Raw genomic sequence first — 10,000 nt, 5'->3', positions numbered from 1 at the left:
AAATGATATGTTTTTGAAATGATCATTTAAACTAGATTTTCACTTTAATAACAGTCAGCTAATAAGCAATTGCAGAACATGCTTTCCTCTTATAAATAGTAAAAACTTTATTTCCTTTTTCCTCAAAAAGGTGTTAAGAATTAATATTAAGTGCTCATTTACAAACACATATTACCAAAATCACTGTTAAATGAAAGGGATTCCTTGCATTAGACATTACATTTTAATGATAATTTAAGGAGGAAAAACAAACACTTTTTATTATGTTATTCATTAGAGAATTATTTCATTTTGCACAGAATTGCAACTGTTGCCAATTAGACTGCCAGTATTAAAAGACACTCTAGTCAGGATATTCTTTGAATTACATAATTCACCATATCCTTACTAATGAAAAGTTTAGATGACTGCATATACTATGCAAAAGTTCAAGCTTTACATCCATTATCTCTTTATTCATTCACACACAATGTATGTTTTTTATTATGTTAACCAAGAATGCAGTATAACATATTTATCTGAGTAATGTGTTGCAATTCAGTTTTGCTTCAGAGTTCTGCAAGCAATTATATCTATTTCATTCCATAGAAACTCATCCTTCTCTCTCTCTTCCTTTTCCTCTTTATGTTTTTAAATGCTATATTGCCATATGTTATCTGATCTGTTAAAATCATGCAGACTTACAAAGTTCTTCATTTACAAATGGAAGCTGAAGTAGAAAACTTTTGACTTTTTAAATCTTTGATATTTAAATTGTATTTTCATGTGGATAGAAATAGCTCAGTAACACCATTTTAAGTAATCCTATGGTTCAACCTTTGTCTTTCTAGTCTAAACATTTTTGTATTTCTCTAAAGTTTATCTGGACTTTTTCAGTATGATGTATGTCAAGGAATCAGCCTAAGTGATAAAAGCAGGAAGGGAAAGTCTGCATCAGTGAGTATTTATATTGGCAAGAGCTGACAATTTTATAAAAGAAAAACAAACATAGAGGCTGTTCATTTCTGAAATGAAATCAGCTTCACTTCATTTCTCTCAGGAAAACATCATCACATGAAATGATATAAATCAGTATTGATATAACTAAGCTTCAAACTAGAAGAGACAAATGCACTCTGCAGTACAGTAATTCAGTGGCTCTGAGTCAAGTTTACTGTTGTCTTGTTTCTACTAATCATCATAAAAATTCCCTGTGAAATAATTATCCCTAAAACAATCAAGACAGTATATCTCTATAAAGGAGAAGATCGATTTAACAACAAACTCTAGATTTATCTGTATTGATTAGAGGGCATTCAGTGTAATTTTAGTGAATTATGTTTGGCTTTCATTTCCCAGTAGAAATTTTTCTTGTGATGATCAAAAGGTAAATTGCAAACTACTACATGGTCTTTTGTGTGCTACCTACATAATATCTAACTATTACTTTTCAAAGAAACATTGATGTAAGAACGGACAATATATATATATATATATATATATATATGTATATTTACACATGATATCTTACTATAAAAATCATATGACTGAGTTTATAGCACTTACCTAAGAGCCTGATGTCATCTTCTCAATTCATTAATACAGAAATCAGGACTGCACTAAAGAGTCTGTGCTAAAGGAACAAATCCAAGATCATCTTATGAGAATAGAATTAGAAAGATTAAGAAAGTAATATGATTTTTCTTCTTAAATAGGAGTAATTTCAAAGGAGATGTTAACTCTTTCATGTCTGAAACTTTCTTACTAGCAAGAGGAAGAACTGAAGGAATCAGATTCAAAGACAATTTAATGTATCTGTAAGTCTGACAACACTGCTGATACAGTTTAATTGAAGACTAATTGGAACTAAGAAGGCTAGTTATTTTGTCAACTGCACATATATTAGTTCCAGTCATTTTTAATCCGATGTAACGGTGATAAAGAGTCTAACTTACTTTGTTTAGTTAATAACATTAGGCCAGAAAGGATCACCTAGTCATTTCATGTTACTCAATACACTGCTAATATAAACAATGTCTAATTACACTGATGACATACTTCCATGAAATGACCAATTAGAACATTTACTGATTCTAAATGTTCACTATTAGACACATTTCCACAGGCTTTCTTTGAATGGTATTAATAAATTCTACTCCAGATGGTAGGAAGCGCAAGGACAGAATGCATGGGGAAAAAGTTCTTTCTAGATAGCACGAAGATTAACAGTGTATTAGGAACTGTTATGTTCCAGAAAGGCTTCCCCTCCCCACAAATATTTAAAATGAAAATACACTTTTTCATATTCTCTAGGAGCATGCAATTTTGCATGTTTGTACACTCTTTTTGCTGAATCAAGCAGATCATACCACATGTTCAAGACTAAAGGAACTATGTTAGCATTTTTATACTTAGATAATTTTTAGTGTTTTGTATTAGCTTTAAAAATCGATTTATTGACTATGATCTGTAGTTGGCGTGAATAATACAGAGATGTTTCTTATTTATTTTTGTTACTTTACTGATGAGTCAGTAACTGCCCCCTGAAAACATCAGTCCAGCATGTATCAACGTTTTATGAAATGGCACAATATGACAATAAAATGAAAGCAGAAAAATAGAATACATAAAAACAATCTCTGACTTTTCTAAAGAAAAATTGCTGACACTGTAAAAATTGCAATTTTAATAAAAGGATGTTTATTCCTTATGTAATCATACTAATAAATAAATACATAAATCCCAGTTTTGTTAAAGTAAATAACAGCAGATCAGTATGTTCATTACCAAATCTAATTAACATGAGGTATTAGAAATACTGGAAACAGTGAGACAGTTATCTGAACAATTTAATAAATAAACAAATGTACTTTTAGAAGTACATTGAAATCAATGCATATAATACACCCAAATAAAAATTTGAAACTGCAAAGCTCTCTGAAAGTTTTGATATCAGTAGTTGCTTTACAGGTGTCTAAAATGCTTGGCTGCTACATATGTCTAAAATGGGTAAGGTCTCAATCCTTTTCCCACATAAATGAGCACAAACGTTATCATTTAATTCAGTGGGTTAGTATCAGGTGTTTTTCCTGCTTGTGTTAGCTGATGCTATTTTTATTCTACTTACATGAAAGCTTTTATTGGCATAAAAATCAGTAGGATGACCTACAGATCTGACCACTAAGAATTGTTTGAGAGAATTAAAATATAACTTAAAAACTACAGCATGTAAATAATTACAATTTGTTAAAAATAAAATTAACAAGTGTTCTTTTAAATTAATTGGTATTTTCTAAATGTGTGCTACATTGCTTTATACAGGATATTTAAAAATGAAATATATGCTAAACTTTGTCTTGTTGTAATTAGATTAATAAAAGAGAGTAATTAAAAGACTCTTACATTTTTTCTAAGAGCTAGAAATTATTAAAGTATCCAGAAAAGAATCTAAGCTTTTATTTAAAAAATCATTCTTTGAGCTGAATTGCAATAAATCAATAACAATGTTATTGTTCAATAGGTAATAACTGTCTTCATATAAACTGAAAATATTGTTTGGGATGATTAATATACAATGCAGCATTATGCATTTGGGAGTGTCGATGCATAATTTTTAGTCCTAATGTTATTATGTAATTGAGAGAACATGTTCATTTGCCCTAATAACTACTAAGATGCACTTAATAAAATGAAATGTAATAATACTTGTAATTTAATCTATTCATGGAAGTAATTTTAAAAGTCTACCATTCTCTTTAATGTGGATAACATTCATAATTTATAAAGTGTTGTGATGCAGAATTGACAATGCCATTGTTTTTTACACTTTGAGATGATTCTGCAGCCTTCATTATCTGCATACCAACCTCAGGATTATCAAGGGCAAACAAAAGATAATTAACACCAGAAACAGGCAAATGCAGGAGCTACTGAGTGAGGTTTCTCATTTAATGCAGAACCTTTGAAAACCGGGAAAAGGAATAACTACTTAAAACCTTTTCCTCTCCCCCCCTTCCTCTGCCCCTGAAAACTATTTCAATGTTTTCTTCTCTTCATTTTCAAATATCAGGGTTGTGGGGTTTTTTTTGCTATAAATATTGCTATGTTCACCCTCATATGAATCATAAGTATTATTTCAAAGTACCAAGTGTTAATTTTCTGCTGTGTATTTTTGTCTAGAACAACAGAGAGGCTATTATGGTATGGATATTCAGAATCTATTGTTTCATTTGTGTGTAAAAAGTCACTATTTCTCCGTGCCTTATTAGACAGTGCTCTAAGATAGGGGCAAAAATGTCTTCTTCACTGAGGTGTTTTTTAACAATAAGGTATTTAATAAGGTATATTTTTATTTGCTAAGAGCTTGTGTGACTGCCTATGGTACTTTTATATGTACTCACAGCAAAACAATAAAGGTTTACTAAATGCTGATATAGGTCCAAGACAATATATTTCAAATAGAGAGGATCTCTAAAACTTTTTTCTTTTTCTTTTCCCTCAAAGAATCCTGGCTATGATCCTGCATTGCACTCTAAAAGGTTTGCCATATAACTAACCATTTCAGAAAATAATCAGTGAAGATCCTCCATGAAAAGAACCTTTTGAATACTGGGTAAAGAAGCATTGTATCATTAGACTTATCTGTGAATGAACATTCTTCTACAAATAGTTCAGGAAAAGTCATTTTACAAATGGAAATATAGGACAGTGACATTCAGAGTTTCATACAATTTACAGATGTTGATGACAGTCCAAATTCCCGCCCCTTACTTACATAAGAAATTCTTATTACAAGGGAATGTGATTATTAGCCTATGAACCATCCATGAAAGAGTCAGCCATTTGTGCTTAAATGGCATGATGTATTACTATATATTACCACTTTTTACACTTTTGAACTGAAAATACCTGATAAGTAACTGATCCTAAAATTATATGCAAACAGAGGGAGCTTGCTTTTAGTCCAGTGCAGCAGGCTGACAGCACTGTGGGAGGATGGGGAGTAACATATTAAGATTCCAGTTTCATGAGATTAATTTTCTTCCAAGATATGGTGCCAGTTATATCTATGACAGTACCATCATTGTCAGGGTCATCCCTCTTTTCTGCTGCCCTGACAAGAACCGCTCTATCCTGCATGCCCACATTGGGCAGTGAAAGGCATGAGGAAGTGAATGTGATGGGCCCTGTTCTGCATCTCAGTAGGACAGCAGTGGTAGGGACATGCTGAAATCAAGGCCTAGTGCTCTCTTCAATTCGTGGTTTGATTCTCACAGATAGACAGGTCAGAGTACTTAAGTACCTAAAATCACACAGACATCTATAAGGACTTCCAGGCATGAAGTTGTCAATATTTGTATCTTTGCTACCTGGATGCTATCTACATAATTCTGAAGCACAGGACTACAAACTCTTTTCACTCTTAGTTGAAAAGCTTGGGAATTTGAAATAACTTAAAAATCAAGATGATAAAACTCCTAAGTGTTATGGGTAATTCTTTTTTCTTATTAAAATTCATATTTTAAGGATATGGGCTTCAGTTCTACAAATATTTATATAAAAGCTTTTTAACCTAAGGTCTTTAAAAAGAAATGTACCATGGCTGGACAAGATAACGCGTCCCTTTGATGTAATAGAGAATAGCAGTTCCTTCATGTAATTTTATTTATTTAAAGTCCTCCCCCCCGCCCCCCCACCTCACTGCCCCTTCATTGAACTAATCTTCTATTTAGCTCCCCTTGCCCTGCAGGAAAACAAGGCATACTCTTCCAGCTTCCTTTAAATACATTTCATGGAATACAATACCTTTTTTTATTTACATATGGGAAAACACAAAGTTGCAGCTTGATCATCAGGTGACAGAGAAATAGTACATGATACCAGGCAATGTCAGAGGACATTCAAATCTTCCATAACAATCACTACTATCTATACATCCACACCTGTCTCCTGAAACAGGCAAGGCAATGCCTGTGTAGACAGTCAACAGAGTAGATAATGTAGAGCTTTTCCATTACAGAGACACTCTGCTTCCACACCTTATCCTGATAATAATGGCAATAATGACCACAAAAATAAAACTTATTTCCTAATTTTTGCATATATTATAAGACTCGTTCTCAAAACTTGTTTCTAGAGCTACCCTGCACAATTTTCTGAACATCTTTTGTGTGTCTGTGGTGTTCAGAGTTTTATTTTACAAGCTTACTATAGACTATAATTTTCAGAGATTTGTATGTAGTAAGGAAGGAAGAATACTGAATGCTTATCAGCTGCAGTGAGCTAAAATAGCATACACTTCTTATTTACATATTTTTAAGGTTTGCATTGCATTTAACATTATATCCATGCTATGCACTCACATTTTCTACATATTTATTTTACCAAGAGATGCGTTTTGGAAATTTATGTTGTTCTTTCCGGACTGGCACAGTAGTTAAAAGACACATCAATTTAGTCTGTGTGCACAGTTCCCACCTGTGTCAAGGGGAATTTTGTGATGAACTGAGAACAACAGACAATTATATAATAAAATGCAGGTATTTAAAGATGTGCTAATAACAGAACACAATAATACTATCATGCACGTGTGTGCACGTGCATGTGCATGAACCAGAGTTTGTCAGAATTTGGAAACTTAGGTGATATTACTGATATTACTAAAACTACTCTTATTATGTACTATATCCCTTATGAGAGGAAACATGACTGTCTTTTCAACTGCTGAGTTCCTGTCACTTCATATAACTTACCGAACTGATGAACTGCTTTAGCTGTGTAGAGGCTCACATGCTATGATCTATTATAATTTAAAGTGGATTTAATCCACTATTATAATATATCTATTATAATTTAAAGTGTTCATTCTTACAACTGCATACTTATTACGAGCTTTATGATACACCTTCAGGTAGAACCATCTTACTGCCATATGTTGCTCCATGGCAAACTGGCCAGTTCCAGAGTTGTAGACTCCACACAGACAAAGACGTGGTGAAGGTGAAGGGCCTAGAGGGGAAGACATATGAGGAGCAGCTGAGGGCACTGGGCCTGTTCAGCCTGGAGAAGAGGAGGCTGAGGGGGGACCTCATCGTGGTCTACAACTTCCTTGCGAAGGGGAGTTGGGAGGCAGGTGACCTATTCTCTGCAAACACCAGTGATAGGACCCACAAGAATGGTGTTAAGCTGAGGCAGGGGAAGTTTAGGCTCGACATCAGGAAGAGGTTTTTCATCGAGAGGGTGGTTGCACACTGGAACAGGCTCCCCAGGGCTGTAGTCACTGCACCAAGGCTGTCTGAATTTAAAAAGTGATTGGACTGTGCACTTAGACACATGGTCTAAAATTTTGGGTAGACCTGCGTGGTGCCAGAAGTTGGACTTGATGATTCTTATGGGTCCTTCCAATTCAGGATATTCTATGATTCTATTATATGATTCTTTGACCTTGGAGCAACAGAGCTTTGTCAGACCAGAAGTTTCTACAACCAGGCAGGATGCCTGCAAAGGGAACTATTTCATTCTGCATATGAGTGACAATGAGCTCCATTTAGGCCTATATCTGCAGTAAAGTACCTGGAATTCTTGGGAGAAGACAAAGTTAAACAAGTTTGACAGTAAGTCCCTAAAGTTTCAAATAAACAAGTTAACAAGTCTATCAAATAAACAAATGGCTTATATATACAATATATTGGATGCAGATTGATTTTTCTCCCTGAAAGTGCATGCATCACAGATATATACACCCTTCAAATTTGTTGCCTAATGATAGCAGATTATAACTGTCAGAAAATAAATGAATAAACAAACAAACAAATAAATAAATAAATAAAAGTAATGATTAAAAAGCCTTTGCGCTATATTAAAACTCAGTGGTCACCTTCCAGAATCTAATTAAGGAAGATCACTTCAAGGTAGGTTACACATGACAAGGAAACACCATTTCCCAACATTACCACCTAAGCTTCACCTGATGTTTATGGTGATCAGAAGGATCACAGTCCTGCAGCACCTCAGAAATCCAGTTTGACACCTGCAGGAGGCTCCTCACACCACAGACATTTTTGGAGGTATTCGGTGCTCATGTCCTGGCAATGCCATGACTGCTTTCCTGGATGGGCTCTTGCTGCATGTAATATTATCACTGCTTCAAATACCGTTCAGATTCTCCTGTCTTCAGCTTGGATATCCATCTTGGAACACATCTGAAGTATGGGGTCAGCTTTGATATATGGTATTCCTTGTGTTGCAAATAATAACTTACAACAATCAGAAAGAAAAAAAAAAAAAAAAGTAAAAAAAAAAAAAAGTATACTTTTCCTTTGATTTTCCTGGATAAAGTTGTGCTTCTGATACTTCAATGGACTTATTGCTTGAATAATTTCAATGTGCCAGATTTCCAAAATGCTTACCCAATGACCATAACTGCCAAATACATGTATATGCAGTAACTGCAGGAACAAAGAAGTGGATATGTAATCTGCCTGTGTGTGCAATTACAGTAACAGTTGTTCGTACATGTTGCATGAATGTAGTTTTATGTATGCAATTATGGAAATCAAAGCCTGAGCTTCTACTGAGAAATGTAGATACCTCCCTAACTGAAACCTATGCCAGCTCTACTCTTTACTTCCAACTGACTGAAGAGCTTTTAAAACTCTTTTTGTTTAAAACTCTGTTTTTGATTCTTCTAGCTGTCCATGCACACTGTGTCATAACATTATTCAATTGATCTACAGTTGTGAGGGCCAAAGTGGATCTCTAGAGAGAAGGAGAATAATTGGCCAAGTTTATCAGTCATGCCAGATAAACTTCTACAACTCAAAGTGAACTCTTTTGAGTGGAGTTGGAGAAAGGAGTAATCTGGAACTTTTGAGTGTCTCAGTGATGGGAGAATGGACTGAAGAAGCCCTTGTTTGGTGGTCCAGTTGTTCAGTGATCACACTTAAGTTACTGAAGCATATCTATTAATCTGCATGCTACATAATGAATAAAGTGATGAAAAATTCTTGATTCAAATCACAAAATGATTTATTTGAATTAAAGGTGGTTATTGTTATTATTGTTGCTGTTTTGTTTGGTTTGATTTGGTTTGGTTTTGAATTTATCTGTGGTTTGCTAGAGTGCATTTTTTGTCCAGAAATTCTCAATAAATACTTTTGTAAATTCTGTCTTTTGTGTGCATTCAGGCTGCAATCTGAAAGTAAGTTTCAAGTTTAATTAATGTAGCTACTAGAAATGCCCAGAATCTGTCAAACAAGGAAAACCATACTATAACCTTAACTTTGCCTGTAAGTTTACAGTAAAGTTTGACCATGGAAAAATATGGTTTGCTAATGTCAAACAAAATCTAAATAACTTTGACTTACAGAAGCTAATTCTACCACTCAGATTTGTAAATTTCTATTTTCAGATTTGAAATTTCTATTCTATTTCAAAAAGAATAGAAATAATTAACTTATCTCCCATGAAAAAAAAATTAAAAAAAAAAAAAAAAAAAGGAAGAACAGCAACTCCTATACAGGTAAGTGCTTAATTAGACTTTTTGCATGTGCAAAGACACACAAAAACAAACATACAAGTAAACAAAAACTACAAGTCAAAAGTCACTTCATCCTAACAAGCCCCATTTTCTTTAAGAAATATATTATGGATAGATGAGCATTTGTGGAAGTTACACTTCAAATTTAACTGCTCTTAAATCTAGAAACAATGTCTCAAAGATGATTTGGTGGTCAGCTCCCTTAAAGACTGTCGTGGTTTAACCCGGCTGGCAGCTAAACACCACGCAGCCGTTCGCTCACCCTCCCCCCTCCCTCTCTGGGACGGGGGAGAGAAATGGAAAGTGAAGCCCGTGAGTTGAGATAAAGACAGTTTAATAAGACAGGAAAATAATAATAATAATAATAATAATGATGATACAATGGTGATAATACGAAAGTAATAATAGTATGTACAAACAAGTGATGCACAATGCAATTGCTCACCACCCGCTGACCGATGCCCAGCTTAACCCCGAGCAGTC

The sequence above is a fragment of the Aythya marila genome, assembly GCF_965140915.1.
Source record: "Aythya marila genome assembly, chromosome: 1".
NCBI lineage: Eukaryota > Metazoa > Chordata > Aves > Anseriformes > Anatidae > Aythya > Aythya marila.
The sequence above is the reverse complement of the archived record's forward strand: the minus strand, read 5'-3'. Positions refer to the sequence as shown.